Here is a 17,492-nt window from a genome sequence, read left to right as displayed (position 1 = left end):
CCTGGGTGGCGCAGTCGGTTAAGCGTCCGACTTCAGCCAGGTCACGATCTCGCGGTCCGTGAGTTCGAGCCCCGCGTCAGGCTCTGGGCTGATGGCTCAGAGCCTGGAGCCTGTTTCCGATTCTGTGTCTCCCTCTCTCTCTGCCCCTCCCCTGTTCATGCTCTGTCTCTCTCTGTCCCAAAAATAAATAAAAAACGTTGAAAAGAAAAAAAAAAATTAAAAAAAAAAAAAAGTAAGAGGGGTAAGGGTGGGGTAAGGGCCTCGAAGAGGTGGAGATCGGGAAAAGAATAAGCAGCTCCAAAGTTGGAAGAGGATTTGCCAAGCAGGAGTGAAACACAAACTGACGTTGAATACAGTCATTTCAGGATTCTGAGATGTGGGGGCACCTGGGTGGCTCAGTCAGTTAAGCATCAGACTCTTGATTTCGGTCAGATCGTGATCTCACGGTTTGTGAGTTCAAGCCCCGAGTTGGGCTCTGTGCTGAGTGTGGAACCTGCTTGGGATTCTCTCTCTCCCTCTCTCTTTGTCCCTCCCCTGCTTGTGGTCTCTCTCTTTCTCAAAATAAATAAACATTAAAAAAAAAATAATTCTGAGATGTGCAAAGTGGATTGATCCAGAGGTAGGCATAGTAGGAGTTGGGAGGGGCCGAGGGGCAGAGGGCTAAGAATAAGCAAAGAGTGAGGCCCCCTAGTCCCGATTGTTTAGGGAAGAAAATTCCTCCTGGGGGTTGGCTGTAGCTAGAGGAAATGGAGAGGGGACCAGGCACGGAGGTGTGGCAGTGAGAGGTTGGGAGGCTGGGAAGTTACAGGCAGAAAATGGGACCAACTGAGAGCAGATGGTCTTTTGGTAGAGTCTGGTCATTGAGGGTAGATGACAAAAACACTGTTTTCTGTGGCATTTAGTTTTGTACATATTTTTGTGTGCCTTTATTCCCAACTTTAATATACTCAATATGGCTTAACTTTATCATTTATTTAGTCTCAGGAGATGACTGGACAGGCATTAAGAACATACAATGAAAAACCAGTGGAAACAAATTTATGCAAAAGTGTTAAAAAAAATGAACGTTCTACGTCATATGTCATCAGAGAAGCGCAGATTAAAACAAAAACTAGATAACTATTAGAATGACCAAATCTGGAACACTGACAGCAACAAATACCGACAAGGGTGCGGAGCAACAGGAACTCTCCTACACCTGCCGTTGGCAATGCAAAATGGTACAGCCACGTTGGAAGACAGTTTGGCAGTTTTCTTACAAAAGTAAACATACCTTTACCACATGATCCAGCATTCACACTCCTTGGTATTTACGCCAAGGAATTGAAACTAAGTCCACACAAAAACCTGCACACAGATGTTTCTAGTAACGTTATTCATAGTTGTCGAGACTTGGAAGCAACCAAGATGTCCAATAGGTGAACGGATAAATAAACTGGTGCATCCAAACTGCATGAGCTGTCCAGCCATAGAAAGGACATGGAGAAAGTTTACATGCACATTACCAAGTGTAGGAAGCCAATCTGAAAGGAGCGTGCAGGAAACATGCTGAGACAAAGTAACGCCTGTAACGATAAAAGAGGAAGCAAGACTGGGCAGGATAATGGTGCTGGCTCAGGCTCTGCAGGCAGAAAGGGCAAATCCATATGGAAAACGTTATCTCTTGTGAGAATAAACTACTGGCCCTTTCAGGATGAAAAGGGCTCCAATGGAGTCAACTTGCCACCAAGTACCTGATGGGTTTCTTCAAGGGATCGTGCCATATTGGGGCTCAGCCTTTGTCTGTTGCCAGCAGGATGGATGTGCAGAAGTGGCAGTGGCTAGATTGGCCTTGGTAAGTGAGAATCTGTGCTGGGGGCCCCACGAGTAGGTTCCATCTCTACCACTGTGGTGACTGCATTCAGACGCCCACTGTGGCAGTTCTGGGGTAGTTGATGGTGAAGCCTAGCCAAAGTTAACTGACCACCTCATCTTGTCTACCAAATGGTTCAGTGACTCTTGCACGGTGGTTGTTTTCTGGTGGGCATTAACATGGGATAAACGGATCTTCATACTCCCCAACCACCCCCATGTGGCCATTCACATGCGTCCAAACCTGTCTTCTTATCTCTGCATCTCTAGTCTTTTTCCTTCCAAGTCCCTGAAGTGGCTTAACCAGGCCATTCACCACTGTCTATGAGTTCATACATTTCTCAGTTCAGGTCACTTCTCTACAGAGTGAATAACCAGGTATGCTGCTCGAAGCTCTGCCCTTTGATGGATCTCTCCTTTGCACATTCTTTTAAAGCCATCCCTATGTGGCTTTAATGCAGCCACCATCCATTTTTGGTTTGTATACACATGACAAGCCAACCCATCTATAAGCTAAGCTTAGGGTTTTCTTTTTTCTTCCCCTTTTCAGTTGGTTGTACAGAACCCTCCACAAGGCCACAGGTGTAAGCTGAGAGAGGTATAACCAAGCTGGTGACATGGGACTCTAGCCTAAATGCTCTTGCAGCTCACTGGTGCCCTCTGATTCCTCTCAGGCTCGGTCCTGATGGGCCATTTTCATCTTACCGTGGACTGCTGCAGGGGCCACCTGACTTTATGGCTAGTTGGGTGTGTCAGTTTCCTAGAGCCTCCATAACAAAATACCACAGACTGGGTGGCTGAAACAAGAGAAATTTATTTTCTCCTAGTTCTGGAGGCTGGATGTCTGACATCAAGTTGTTGGCAGGCTTGGTTTCTTCTGGAGCCTCTCTCCTTGGCTTATCGATGGCGACCTTCTCCCTGTCTTCACGTGGTCATCTCTCTGTGCATGCTCATGTCTGTGTCTAAATTCACTCTTCTTACAGGGACATTGCTCACATTGGATTACCGCCCCCACCCCCAAGACCTCATTTTAATTTAATTCTCTCTTCGAAACCCTTATTTCCAAATGCAGTCACATTCTGAGGTATTAGAGGTTGGGACTTCAACATATGAATTTGGGGAGGGAGGCTCAATTCAGCTCACAATAGTGAGTCCAATAGAACCTGGCACATTATGGACAGTCCTGAAATGTGGTCGCTTGATGTCCTCTAGTCAAGCATTCTGTCTCTTCCAGGGCCCAGTAAACTGCCAGGAGCTGTTTTCTAAAACCCTAAAATTCTCAGGGCACCTGGGTGGCTCCATTGGTTAAGTGTCTGACTCTTGATATTGGCTCAGGTCATGATCTCATGGTTCACGGGATCAAGCCCCGCATCAAGCTCTGTGCTGATAGCACAAAGCCTGCTTGGGATTCTCTTTCTCTCTTTCTCTGCCCCTTCCCAGCTCGTGCTCTCTCTCTCTCTCGCTCTCTCTCTCTCGCTCTCTCTCTGCCCCTCCCCAGCTCATGCTCTCTCTCTCTCTCTCTCTCTCTGTCCCTCCCCAGCTCATGCTCTCACTCTCTCTGCCCCTCCCCAGCTCATGCGCTCTCTCTCTCTCTCTCTGTCCTTCCCCAGCTCATGCTCTCACTCTCTCTCTCTCTGCCCCTCCCCAGCTCATGCTCGCTCTCTCTCTCTCTCTCTCTCTGCCCCTCCCCAGCTCATGCTCTCTCTCTCTCTCTCTCTCTCTCTCTCTGTCCTTCCCCAGCTCATGCTCTCACTCTCTCTCTCTCTCTGCCCCTCCCCAGCTCATGCTCGCTCTCTCTCTCTCTCTCTCTGCCCCTCCCCAGCTCATGCTCTCACTCTCTCTCTCTCTCTGCCCCTCCCCAGCTCATGCTCGCTCTCTCTCTCTCTCTCTCTGCCCCTCCCCAGCTCATGCTCTCACTCTCTCTCTCTCTCTGCCCCTCCCCAGCTCATGCTCTCACTCTCTCTCTCTCTCTGCCCCTCCCCAGCTCATGCTCTCATTCTCTGTAAATAAATTAATAAATAAATAAATAAAATCAAAATTCTCCACTGTAATTGGGAAGTTTCTCCCCCAGAACCCCAGGTACTTGCACTGTGATTCCCCCACTGGGGCTCACCATAACATCTCTGCTGTGACTCTTTCTACGACCGACATCTCCAATACCACAGGGCCCACCAGAGCACATGGCCCGAGTGACGGGGAGTTGTTCCCCAGCTTGGACCTGCTGCACACAGCCCTTTCCCTGCTCCAGAGAGCCTTTGTGTCACCCTGTTCATGGGCGGAAGCATCATCCCTAAGTGTGGAATGTGTGGCCTCCAGATCCAAAGAGGCTACCAGGCACTGTGCTTCCCTTGTGGAAGGGGGTGCAAGAGGCAGCAGTTTGATTTCGTCACTGCTCTTCTAAGAATTTCCTGAAATGGCAAGTCCTGAATCTTCATAGGGTTTATCTTCCACCCTCTAGGCTGCACATGAATTAGCAACGCCACCAGTGTGCTACCTGCTCCTGCTAATTCTGCCCGATCAGCAGGACGCCATCAGTTTAATAGATGCATGTGACATTCCACAGGATGGTCAGAAGGTCCAAGTCTCTTCAGAGAGTGGAACCAGTAACAGAGCCCCGAGGCAAAACTCTAAATGCACCTGGTTTCTGATATTCTTTTTTGATTGAGATAGAAAAAACATATTCACCGGATCAATGGCTGGATACCATGTTCCAGGGACTGTAGACTCTGTTCTAGCAAAAGAGATGCCACATGGGCCCAGCAGCTGCTGTGGGAGCCACTACTTGACTGAGCTGTCAGTTGTCCGCAGCCTTTTTTTCCAGAATCCACCCAGACTGGTGAATTCAATGGAGAATTGATGGGGACCCAGCCCGGTTTCCTGAAATCCTTCAGGGTGACACTCACCTTCACGGTCTCCTCCAAGTTGCGATTTTGTTTTTGATCTGCTGTCTCTGCTAGAGAAGGAGTTCGAGCTGTTTGGAAAAACCTGGGACCCTGACACTTGGGAAGGGAATATCTGGGTGGATACCCATAAAGATTTCGACTCTTCTTTTAACTATTAAGTTTTGAGTTTGGTTTCAGGCTTTTTCTGTTCTCCTGGTTTAAGAACTAAGACCCTCACGCTTAGTTGCCAGTGTTGGTTAACCGCCCTCAGCTTTTCATCACGCTCTGTGGGGCATCCATGTGACTTACTAACAACCAATCAATTCCATTGTCCTCGTATGACTTGTTCCCTGAACTTCGCAAATGCCTGAATTATTGCGAGTTTTAGCATTTGGGTTGCCACCTTGTGCGAGGGACGCTCTGTGACCCATGCCCCATTCAGGGTGGTATTCTCTTGACCGGCCAGGCAGTGTGGTGATCTGTTCCCAAACCTAACCTCCCACCTGCTTGGTTGGACCATCGGCCTCGGTTGGATCCCCGGGGAAGGGGTGACGGAGACAGAGGTAGGGGTGCAGGCACTTTATGGTGAGGGGAGATGCTTGTGAAAGGTGTGTAAGGGAGGATGTGCAGGAGGAACCCTCGGGCTGCAGTGTAGGTCAGACAGCTGTGAAAAGAAAGGGGAGACGAAAGTGTGGGGAGACAGCCTCAGCCCGCGATGCAGATCTGCCCAAACACCAGGCGACTGGACAGGGAGCTCCAGAGCAAGCACAGCGTGTGGGAGGAGGTCTCGAACCGGGCAGAAATGCGGGGTGCCCCGTTGTGGTCGGTCATGGGCTGCAGGCTGCTCAGAGACAACTGAGATGGATTCCGAAGGCTCTGCAGGCATAGGCTGTCAGCATAGCTGTCTTGGCAGCTTGCGTGTCAAGCCTCATCTTGAAGGGAAATCCAAGTGGTGAGACCTCCAGGGCTGCTACTGGGCTGTTTGCCCTGAGGAGGGTCCTGGGGCTTATCTGCTCCCGACACAGACTTTCACTCAAGCTGCTTGCTTTTACTCCAGGGCCTTGCCCTCCCCCACCTCCCCTGGGCCCACCTTCCGTAGCTCCTCGAGCTGTGGGGGCCTTTTGTGAGGTCAACCAGCCCAACCCAGATGTTCTGAGAGAACTTTTTGCAGATGACATTTGAGTTGTGATTTGTTTTAAAGGATGACCCACAGTCAGCAGAGGAAACTGAGGCAGAAGGGCCAGACCAGCGAAAGCACCAAGCTGTAAATGATACTGTGTGTTCGTGGAATACGGGTCAGGTCCTCTGCGTTACTCTAGCACAGACATTCTCGTGTGTCTCCAGTCCGTTAGGGAAACGCAAATAAAAGCTATACTGCGATGCCACTTCCTACCTATTAGGATGGCTGTTAGTTTAAAAGGCAAAAAATAATAAATGTTGGCAGGGAAGTTGGAACCCTGGTGCATCACTGGTGGGAATGTGAAGTGATGTAGCCACTGCGGAAAACAGCATAGCGAGTCCTCAAGAAGTCAGACATAGAATTACCATGTGACCCAGCAATTCCACTTCTGGGCATGTGGCCCTGAAAGAATTGAACGCCGGATCTCACACAGATACTTGTACGCCAACATTCATAGCATTATCCACCGTAGCCAGAAGGTGGAAACAACCCCAACGTATACCTGTAGATACGAGTGGATAAGTAAGATGAGTAAACGTAAGACGTGGAATGGAATACAATTCCGCTTATATGAGGTAACTAAAAGGGGTAAATTCAGAGACATCGAAAGGAGGCTAGAGGTTTGCAAGGAGCTAAGGGAAGGGGAGAAGAGGGTGTACTTGTTTAATGCCTCAGAGTTTCTGTTTGGAAGGTGAAAACGTTCCGAGAGTGCGTGATAGTCAGGGCTGCACAACATTGTGAATGCACTTAGTGCCATTGAATTGCACGCTTAAAAGTAGTTAAGAGGGTAAATGTTATCTTTATATATTTTGCCACAATAGCAATTTTTTTAAATGTGTCCCCCCAGACCGATAGCATCTTTAGAGCTGCCAGTTCCTGGGCCCCACCTCAGACTTACAGAATCAGAAACTCTGGCGGGGCGCCTCCATGTTTGAGAACCACTGCTCTATAACACGAGAGAGTAAGTAAAGCTAGAGAGGGGTGTAGGGGCCTGGGCCAGGTCACCGAAGGCTTTGTGTGCTCTGAAAAAAAGTGCTTGGACCACATCCTGCCAGCAGAGAGCTAGCTCAGGATTTCAAGGAAGAAATTGACATTGTTAGATTTGTGGGATTAAACTATTTCCTGATTTCAAAAATAATATGTTCTCATTGCAGAAAGCATGGAAAACTAAATCAATAAAAAAAGACAATCACCCATGACCTGCCACTGGGAGATAACCCCTGTTGATATTTAGATTTCTTGGAGCATATATACACATTTTTAAAAATCCAATATGGGCTCATAATGGAGACATACTGTTTTGGAGTCTGCTTTTTTTCCCCCACTAAGCAATATATCATGAATGTTTTTACATGTTATGAGATCTTTTGCCATTTTTATTGACTGCAGAATTACGTTTTTGATAGCTTATTCTGGCAACAGTATGGAAGATGAATTTGAGATTCTGGCAAGATCGAGCTCCTGCAGGGATCTGAGTCATGAAGCTGTTGCAATAAATCAGGCTGGTGATGATAAGGCCTAAAGCACAGCACTGGAACAGGTGGCGTCGAAGCAGACGTGAGAACTCTTTAGATCAAAAAATTTGATTGATTATGCATGAGAGGTGCGCTTTCTTGATGGGGGTGGTATTTTAAGGTTTTGAATGCTGAATTGTTAAGAGAATGGTAAATTATGTTTGGGAGATGTTGAACTGTAGATATCCGTGGGATGTGCAAGCAGAGAGATCTAAGGCAAAGCTTGAATCGGTGGGTGGGGTTCCAGATCGACAGGTTCATATTTAGGAGTTAAGTGGCTATTAAAACCCTGAAAGTGGATTAAATCTTCCCAAGGGAGAGCACACAAAATGGCAAGGTTGATGGTGGGCAGCATAATTTACAGACAAGCCATGAAGAACACCAACGTATAAGCTGTAGGCAGAGGAACCAAGGAGAAGATGAAAGAACGATTAGAAAAAAAAAAAAAAAAAAGGTCAGCAGAGTGGAAGAGAACAGGAAAAGCTAACACCACAGAAACCAAACGGGTCGATGTTCAATAACAACCAGGTGGCCAGCTGAAGTTCAATAAGGCAAAGACTGTTAAAAGTGTCTGATGTGGCAATGTGCAGGCAAATTTGCTAGTAGTTTTTAGTGGAGTGTGGGGGAGAAGAGCATCTGGATAAGAAAAGTTGAATAGTGATTAGGGATCCAAGATTGGAGAATTGAAATGTAACCCAGTTTTTCAAGGAGTTGAGAGTCAAGGAATGGCCAACCCTTTGGAGGATGCAGGGTCATGGAAGGTGTGCTTTAGAAATCTATTTGGTCTTTGTCCAGGGCTCCTGGCACAGCTCCTAGAACCCTAGGAATTTTCTGAGTGGTAGGAGTGTCTTTGTTTTTCATAATAAGCCCCTTCAGATCACAAGGGAGTTTATACTAATGAGGTGACTTAAGATGGGGCCCCATGATAGCCTCAGGATAGGGCTGGTCACCAGAAAGATCAAGGAATTAGGGAATGGGGTCACTTAGCGCCACCCACTGACCTGGCAAGCGGAGAAGGTCCTGAGGATCGAGTGCAATAAAAACTCTTGAACCAGGAGATTTGTCAAACTTCCACGTTGGTGATCGCCTCTCCCTGTGGTGCACCAGTGGAGGGGGTGGGAACTCTGTCCTCCTTATCCCATATCTTGCCCTGTATATCTCTTCCATCTGGCCGTTCCTGAGTTGTATGCTTAATGATAAGCTGGTAAATGCCAGTGAAGTGCTTCTCTGAGTTCTGAGAGCTATCCTGGCAAATTACCACGCCCCATAAGGGCGTCATGAGAACCTGCAATTTATAGGCAATTGATCAGAGGCAGAGGAAACAACCTGAACTTGCCAAGGGTATTTGAAGTCAGGCCAGTCTGGTGGGACTAAGCCCTCATCAAGATGGAGTCCTGTGGGATCTGATGGCGAATCTGCTTGGATAGCGTCAGAATGGAATTGCATTGTTGGATGCCCAGCTGGTGTCCACAGAGAATTGGAGAAATGCTCGGTGTGGGGAAAAACCCATACATTTGGTGGCCGGAAGTGCAAGTGTGGTAATAACAGAGAGGAGAGGAGGCAATCTAGTTTTTCCTTCAGAAGGGTTTCCAGAAGCTGCCCTATTTTGTTTTTAGCCTGGAAGGGACTTCTGTACTAATGTAAAGCGACGCCTGGGCAGCAGAGGAGGAAAGATTGATGATTGTCAGGGGCGGGATGTTCCTGGGGTGCAGCGTCTGACATGGGCACCACGGGCAAGACTAGCTTTGGGGTGGAATGGGACCAGGCCAGTTCACCTCATCTTCCTGGACCAATAAAGGCAGGAGGTGAGAAGATTTTGGATGTAGAGACTTTGGGGACAGAAGGTGAGGGAATTCAGCATGGCTACAACTTCTTCTTGAGAGTAAGGAGGGAAGCAACTGAGGAGAGAAGTGAGAGTTTTGATGAGTCTCAGAGCAACATGAAGGCACAGCCAAGTCAAGGCAGCGGATGTCTAGCGGCACCCGGTACAACGACTGGAATCACCGCCGCCTCGAGCATCCCTGTACACACCTATCTACACAGGTGCGCATGCTTCTGAAGGTCCAAAGCTCAGAAATGCCACTTCTGGGTCCAAAGGCACAGGCACCTGAGGTTGGAAAGGCACAGCCGAACCCGCCTGTGCTGTGGCCGGTCGTGGGTATTAATAAACCCTTTGGTCTGGGCCAATTTGAAAGATGCAAACATTCTGTTGTTTTATTGCACTTCTGTAATCTTTAGCCAGCTTAAATCTCTGTGTGTGTGTTTATTGGCCACTTGTGTTCCTTTTTGTCTGATTTGACTGTTTATATTGTTGCTGGTGTTCCAACTGGGGTGTTTGAGGCAAATCTTTTTTAGTGACATGATTGAACATTAATTGGAGCATCTCCTTGAAGTCATCTCCCCTGACATGGGCTCCGGGGACCATCCAATCCTGCTTCCACCTAGAACCTCAGTCGGATGAGCCACGACGGTCTGTCTCATCATGCCCAAGGTGGCTTCACTCCTCTTCCTACTCAGTCTGGACCCACCATGGTCCAAACTGGTGTAAAGTCATTCCTAGTGATGAAGTTTTGGGGTGGTGGTGGGGTGGTCTGGAGCCGATGGCCAAAAAAGAATTCTTGGACGTCTTTGGTAGAAAAAGGTGATTTTACTAAAGCACGGGGACAGGACCCGTGGGCAGGAAGAGTTGCACTGCAAGTGCAGGGGGTGATGTTTTATGGAGTCTGGGGAGATACAGTCAAGGAGGAGTTTCCAAAGAGACTTTCACAAGCTAAAGATTTAACTGGAGGCCTAGCTACTGTCAGGCTAAGGTTGTTTTTCCCTCCAGTAAAGCATTAACATTAAGACAGTAGGGATTTCCTGGACTTTGGGCCATTGATGGGATTGCCTTTTTCTTGTAAACTGGTGGAGACTCTCATTTGTGTTTTTGTCCTTTCCTGTTTTGGGGTAGCCGGAGTGTCCAAGGAATATCATACATGTCCCACTCGGGGTGGGGTGGGGGTTGTTCGCCTGTACTCTGCCCTCAGCTTGCCCCACACTCCCTCATCACTAGCACTCTTAATTTCGCTGCTTGCTCTCTTGCTGTCTCATCCATCCATTTATCTATTCATCCACTGCGTGTTATTGAACATCTACTGTGTTTTCGGCACTATCTCTAGTTAGCCCAACCTTGAATGAGCCTAACCTTTCTCCTTCTCTCATTCTACACCTATATTATAGGCTATCGCTGGAAAAAAAAATTCAAAGTTTTACATATTGGTACCACAAACTTAAATAGGTAGGAAAAACTGTAAGCAATGCCTTCATCTGTTCCTGGCCAGCTCCCTTTTACATGCTACAGGGAAGGGGCTCTCAATTTTGATCACACTGTAACATTCCTGACCCTATTCTGCTCTCAGTCATTCTCAGCCCATTCTTCTGCTACTATTGTAGAAACAGGCAAAATGATGCAATGGTCACAGGGGCCTGGAGTTGTGTTTCCGGGGCCAGAGCAAAGGTGAAAACTGGCGCTCACCTTTGAACATTCTTGACTCACCTTGGAGGAGATGTGCTCAAGCTCACAAAATCCTAGAGATCTAGGGGCACCTGGGTGGCTCAGTCGGTTAAGCGTCCAACTTCGGCTCGGGTCACGATCTCGCGCTCTGTGGGTTCGAGCCCCGCATCGGGCTCTGGGCTGATGGCTCAGAGCCTGGAGCCTGCTTCCGGTTCTGTGTCTCCCTCTCTCTCTGCCCCTCCCCCGTTCATGCTCTGTCTTTCACTGTCTCAAAAATAAATAACAACGTTAAAAAAAAATTTAAAAAAATCCTAGAGATCTAGATACATCGCTCCTATGAATTTCCTTCCGCCATTCATTCCGCGATTGAGGACATTCCGGAAGAGGATCAGCCCAGGGGAGTGCCAGGACAACCATGTCCAGACAGACTTCCTTCTGGGCTGTCACCTGCTTGGAGGGACTGAGCAAGGAATCAGCCACATGGAATCATACTGCTGGCCACTTCTTAAGGAAGCATAAACCCACCTTTCTAAATCTGGGATGGAGGGCTACCGTGTCCCAGTATCATTTTGTTAGCCTCCCACTGGGCATGAATCAAGTGAGCACCATGGTTAGTTGTAACGCTGTCCTGACCTGTTTCTCGGCTTTCGACACTGCCTTTGATCCATCAAAACAGGCAACTAAAAATGAGCAGCTGCAGCATCTGCGCAGGATAAACATGAAACACCACCAAGCTTATGAGAGCCCCCAGCACTTCAAGTTCAAAGTTCCAGTTCACCACTTCCTGCTTCTGTGATCTTTCGCACATTTCTTCAACTGGGGCTCAATATCCCCCTTTGTAAAATGGAAATAGTAGTTATTGTGAATTTTAAAGCTTTCTTTATTTATCTTGAGAGAGAGAGAGAGAGAGAGAGAGAGAGAGACAGAGCGAGTGGGGGAGAGGCAGAGAGAGAGGGAGAGAGGGAGAATCTCAGGGGGGCTCTGCACTGTCAACGCAGAACCCAGTGTGGGGCTCCCAAGTCATGGACCATGAGATCATGACCTGAGCCAAGATCAAGAGTTGGATGCTTAACTGACTGAGCCACCCAAGTACCCCTATTATGAATTTTAAAGATATTGGGGTGCCTGGGTGGCACAGTCGGTTAAGCGTCCGACTTCAGCCAGGTCACGATCTCGCGGTCCGCGAGTTCGAGCCCCGCGTCAGGCTCTGGGCTGATGGCTCAGAGCCTGGAGCCTGTTTCCGATTCTGTGTGTCCCTCTCTCTCTGTCCCTCCCCCATTCATGCCCTGTCTCTCTCTGTCCCAAAAATAAATAAATGTTGAAAAAAAAAAAAGATATTGCATGTAAAACACTCAGCTAGTGCCTAGTACATAAATTAAAAGTAACTTATTCTTATTTCACAGGAAAAAAAAAACAGAGAAAACAAGAGTCTCTGTTCCCTAAACAAAAAAAATTTTTCCTTGCCTCCTGTCTGGTCTACCTTCTCTGTTTACCAAGAAACCTGAGGCAGTGTCCCCACTCAGTGTTCCATGTGTTCACCTCTGGATCCCGACTTGTGCCCCATTACTTTCTGAGTCTGTTTTCACCATCCTCACTCAGCCTCCTAAATAAGAAACCAAAGGCCAATTTTCTTCCTCGTTACCTGGCAGCTCGTGTCCCCATTTGTTTAAAATACCTTCTTCCTTTGCCTTTGGAGGCACTATTCTCTCTCATCTTGCTTATCATTTCCCTCCTCTCACCCCTTTGCTGCTTCTTATTCTTCTGCCCATTGCCTAACCTGACATTTTGGGCTGGATAAGTCTTAGTTGTGAGGAGATGTCATGTGCATTGTAGAAGGCTTAATAGCATCCCTGACCTCTCGTCTCCCATCCCCACGCCCCCCCGCCCCAGTTGCGACAACCAAAAATGCCTCCAGACATTGCCACTGTACCCTGGTGAGCAAAATTATCCCTAGTTGGGAACCACTGCCCCTAGTGATGGTGTTCCCAGAATTCCTTCCTCGGCCTCCTTACTCACATCCCTTCTGTGTGTGGTCTCATTCATTCCTGTTGCCTCAACTGCCATGCTCATGGCGACCATGATACCCACCTTTCATTTTCCCAGCACCTGCCTTTTTTTCCTGGGTTATAGGCTCAGAGTGCCTATCGCTTCCTTGGTCCACCCATCTGGATTCTAGAAGATAGCTCAACTTTTACAGGTACAGGAGGGAACTCCCCTCCTCCACAGCCCTGGATTAGTTGGCCCCATGTTTGCAGTCTTCACAAAAGCTATCACCATCCACCCTATCCAAAGCCACCAACTGTGACACCACCGTTGACTGTCTCTCACTGTCCCTTTCTATAGTCACTAAATCCTAAAGATTCCTCCTTGACCATCTCTGAAATCTGGTGTCTCTTCTAGAGCTCCCACTATCACTGCCTTATAACACTTGTTACATCCTCCCCTCTGGTTTCCCTGCTTCCAGACCCACTCAGACCTTTCCTTCATACATCCCCGGACTTGCATTTTTATAAATCAAACCACTTCCTGGTATAGAAATTTATGCTCTAGTTCCCTGATGCTCAGTGCTTCAAATTTCAAAGGGTTATGCATACACGGGCGAGCCCTCCCTCCTTCCTGGCAGCTCTGTCCGGGCTGTCCTCGCACTTGCCACCTAGTGCCCCAAGGCACCAACTTGGCCTTGCCAGCAGATGCTGAGGTTCTGTCCTTTATACCACATCGCTCTGTATTCAAATGATTCACGAGTTTATGGGTTTGTGCGCCCCACCGGACCTGTTGCTCCTGGGAGTGTAATCATCTCTGTATCCCACCACCTGGACCCTCGGCATCTCTATGGTCTGTGGGGTTTTAAGGGAGCAGGGTCTTTGTCATGTCTCTTGGTCTCTCAGTTTCTCTCTGCCTCTCTTTCCATCCATCCATCTCCCTCTTCTGCTCTCTGCCCCCACTCCAGGCAGAGCCTCTTGCTTTTTCTTACACCACTGACCACTTAATGCTCACTTTTTCCTTGAACCTCACACTTCAAGAGTTAAAGCGTTTTGCAAGTTTTGCACCGGCTACTAATTTCACTTACATTGTGTTGCTGTTTAGGACTGATCTTTAACCCTCACTTTGGTTCTTCATGGTAGAAACATATCTTTTGCGAAAATTAATAAAAGGAAACCTCATTTAGAATGGAATCAGAGGGCCGGCAGGGGGACCTCTCATGCCCAGCACTGGCGTTCTTCTTCTTCTTCTTCTTCTTTTAAATGTTTATTTATTTTGAGAGAGAGCGAGAGAGCACAAACATGGTGCACACACACACATGCAAATGGGAGGGGGGCAGAGAGAGGGGGAGACCGAGAATCCCAAGCAGTCCCTGCACTCTCAGCACAGAGCCCGATCTCAGGAACTGTGAGATCATGACCAGAGCTGAAATCAAGAGTCATAGGCTTAACCAACTAAGCCACCCAGGCGCCCTACTCAGCACTAGTTTTCAATGACAGACCCAATAAGAGGAGAGGGACCTTGTTAGTCCATATACCTTACTATCCCAGCAGCAGGAAGGGAGTTTTCTCTATCCCTCCCCTCCTGCAAAAGCCCAATGAGAGTCACAGCTCAGCCAACGAGAAGCTCCTATACTTCAAACTCCTGGTTTATTCCAATGGGCTTACAGTTTATAACAGCCCCTCCCAGCCTCCCCTTTTTCCTCTATAAAAGCGGTCTCTCTGTTCTCCAGAATTGCCTATGGTTTTGCCTCAGCAGGTTTCTTTCCCTGCTTTTCCCAATGAACCCATTTTTGCTGGTAAAATAACTGGCCATTTTATTTTTAAGGTTACATTTTGAATAATTGCTCTTTGATCTTTTCTTAGCTTTAATAGTATTTCTAATACTCTTGTGTTTATAGCTAAACTCATTATGTTCTAATTGACACACTCTTAAAAAAGATGAGTTTTACCCAATGGTGGAAAACTTTCTATTTTACCAATGTAATCTTTCTATCCTAACTGCAGAGAGTGGGAAGCCCCCTTTTCATCATCTTGACTTAATTAGGTCAGTTTTAAGAAGCGAAAGAAATAATTCTAATTCATGGTCTCCCTCCCTTGGCTCTAAACTGATGGAAAACCCTTCAATCAAATATCGAATGGCAGTTCTACACTTTGCTTAGTCCCTCATCTATTGACTTGGAGTGAAAATCTCACTTAATGAAGATAGCTGTGAGCATTAACTATAGAGTTAGGAGAGGAGACAAAGCACATTTTCAGGTTAAAATGCTGAGTAAAATTTACGGAGTGGGGGGATAGTAAATAAAATAGGCCAAATAAGCCCTTGAGAAATGTCATTCTATTTCCAGAAAATTTTAAAAGTTTGGTTAATGGTTCTGGAGTTCTGACCTTCACATTCTTTCTTTCTTTTCCTTTTTTTTTTAATAGAATAAGCTTAGGTGAAAATATAAAGCAATTTTCTTTGCCCAGAAAAAAAGCCTCCGATATACAATATTCCTTTTAGGTATTTGCATATTACATATCAAGGGAAAACTCCATGTGTTAACGTTTAGAAAATACACATTTCCCTTAAATTAATCTGCTACTTTGCAGGTATTCCTTTTGCCTTGGTAACGTTCTAAATAAATATGCTACCTCCGACTTACTCAAATATTTCAGCTGTCATAAAAAAAGAATGGTGAACCACACAGCTAAAATTAAATCAGTTTAAAATTCTCAGGAGTTGAAATTATGGTTGCTTAAGTTAATGGACTAATCAAACCATAGTTTTAGATGATGTTTCCGCAATATTCTAATTACTGCAATCTGATTTTCTTTAGTCATTGTGAAGGTCAAAACTGAAAGCCTGATTCAAAAAGGAAATTAAAAGTTAAGAATAAAAGACAAGGAAGACATTTTTATCCCCAACATATGTCATGATAGATTATTAAGTTGACCTTGTAAAGCTAAAGAAAGATTTTGCTGTAAATCACATTGGAGTTGACTCTAAGATACGGAAACTGCATTCCACATTTTCTTGAAACAATACAATTTTCTTTAATTGTGTTATGTTTCTTTAAGAAAGGTGATTTGTTCTATATTAAATAAACAAAAAATAACATCTATGCATGTTTTGGTTTTTATGCCTTTGTAAGGCTTTCATGTGAGTAAAAGCAGAAGTAGGGGGAAAAATCCTTTGTCAGACCATATATACTGATTTGGTGATTCCAAAAATATAGTCCTTGTATACACAGAACAAACCTTAGCAACAGATGGACAAAGGGGCTACTTAGACTGATTATGGATTTTGGCAAAAGCTTCTCTAGTCTTACAAAATATATCTCTAAGTCACATTCTGACACTGAAAATTCCATTAATAAGGAACAAAACTCTTCAATCTTTGGTGAAAAATAGCATTGTATTTAGAAATTTCTAGGATCTGTAAGATAAGACTAATATCCATCTTTTTAAAACTGTTTATTATGAAAAATTTTGGACATATAGAAAATATAGAAAAGGTGAAAGAAATATTTCTCCTCCTGCCTTCAACAACTGTCAACACTTTGCTATATTGATTTTATTTGTGTGTGTGTGTGTGTGTGTGTTAACACATTAGAAAGTAAGTGAGACATCATGATGCTTTAACCCCAAATACTTCAGCATAAATCTCCAAAAAGAAACCATAGCATTTTCCTACATAATGGCAATATATCATTTCATACCTAAGAAAATTAATAGTTATTTCTTAATATACATATTTAAATTTCTCCATGTTTCTCTAAGAATTAACAGAATATGCACCCTCCCCCCAAATGCGCCACTTAGGCATACATAAGGATTAGTTTGAGCTGAAGGCAATTGAGAAGAAGCAGATACAAGAAAACTCTGCCTTCCCCCTGTTTGCCTAAAAGCGGGCATAAATTGGAAAAGATGCCCCCCTCCCTTCTTACCAGGAAGGACAGAAGGTAATCACCAAAGACGACAGTACATCCTGATCAGCCCACACATGGCGCCAGAGGAATCTATGTAACAAACTTTACTAACTGAACTTATCTGCCATCAGTTTCCCATACATTTACCTTCCCACAATTTGCTGCCCTAGAAACTTGATCTTTTCTCTTTGTCTTGTCACTACTCTACAAATTTATTGTTCGTTTGCTAAGATGCTGTGTAAGCCCAAGTTCTCACCGTCCCCCTGAGTTACTCATCACTGGGTACTCCCACGTGTGTGCCCACACAATGTGCAGGTTAATAAGCCCCTGTTTGCCTTTCTCTTGTTAATCTGTCTTTTAGTCTTCTAATCTCTAGGGCAAAATTCGGTGCTGAGTGAGGTCAAGAAGACCATGTGCCTCAAAACCTAATGTCCCCAAAGTACGTGTGGGTCGTAGATTTAAACAAACCACAATGTTTTGATAAAGATATGGGACAAGCACAGTGCAGTGTGACAGCTCTGGCCTGGAATGAGTTGTAGTCTTAACTCTGCCACCAAATAACTATGAGATACTGGCAATCATTAACCGCTTTCATTGACTGACACATGGGGTAGAGGCCATTGTCCCAGCCGATCTGAGGTCGTTCTGTAAATATTACAGAAACACTGATGGGATTGAA

Source organism: Prionailurus bengalensis, chromosome A1 (assembly GCF_016509475.1).
Source record: "Prionailurus bengalensis isolate Pbe53 chromosome A1, Fcat_Pben_1.1_paternal_pri, whole genome shotgun sequence".
NCBI lineage: Eukaryota > Metazoa > Chordata > Mammalia > Carnivora > Felidae > Prionailurus > Prionailurus bengalensis.
This window is presented reverse-complemented; position numbering follows the sequence as displayed.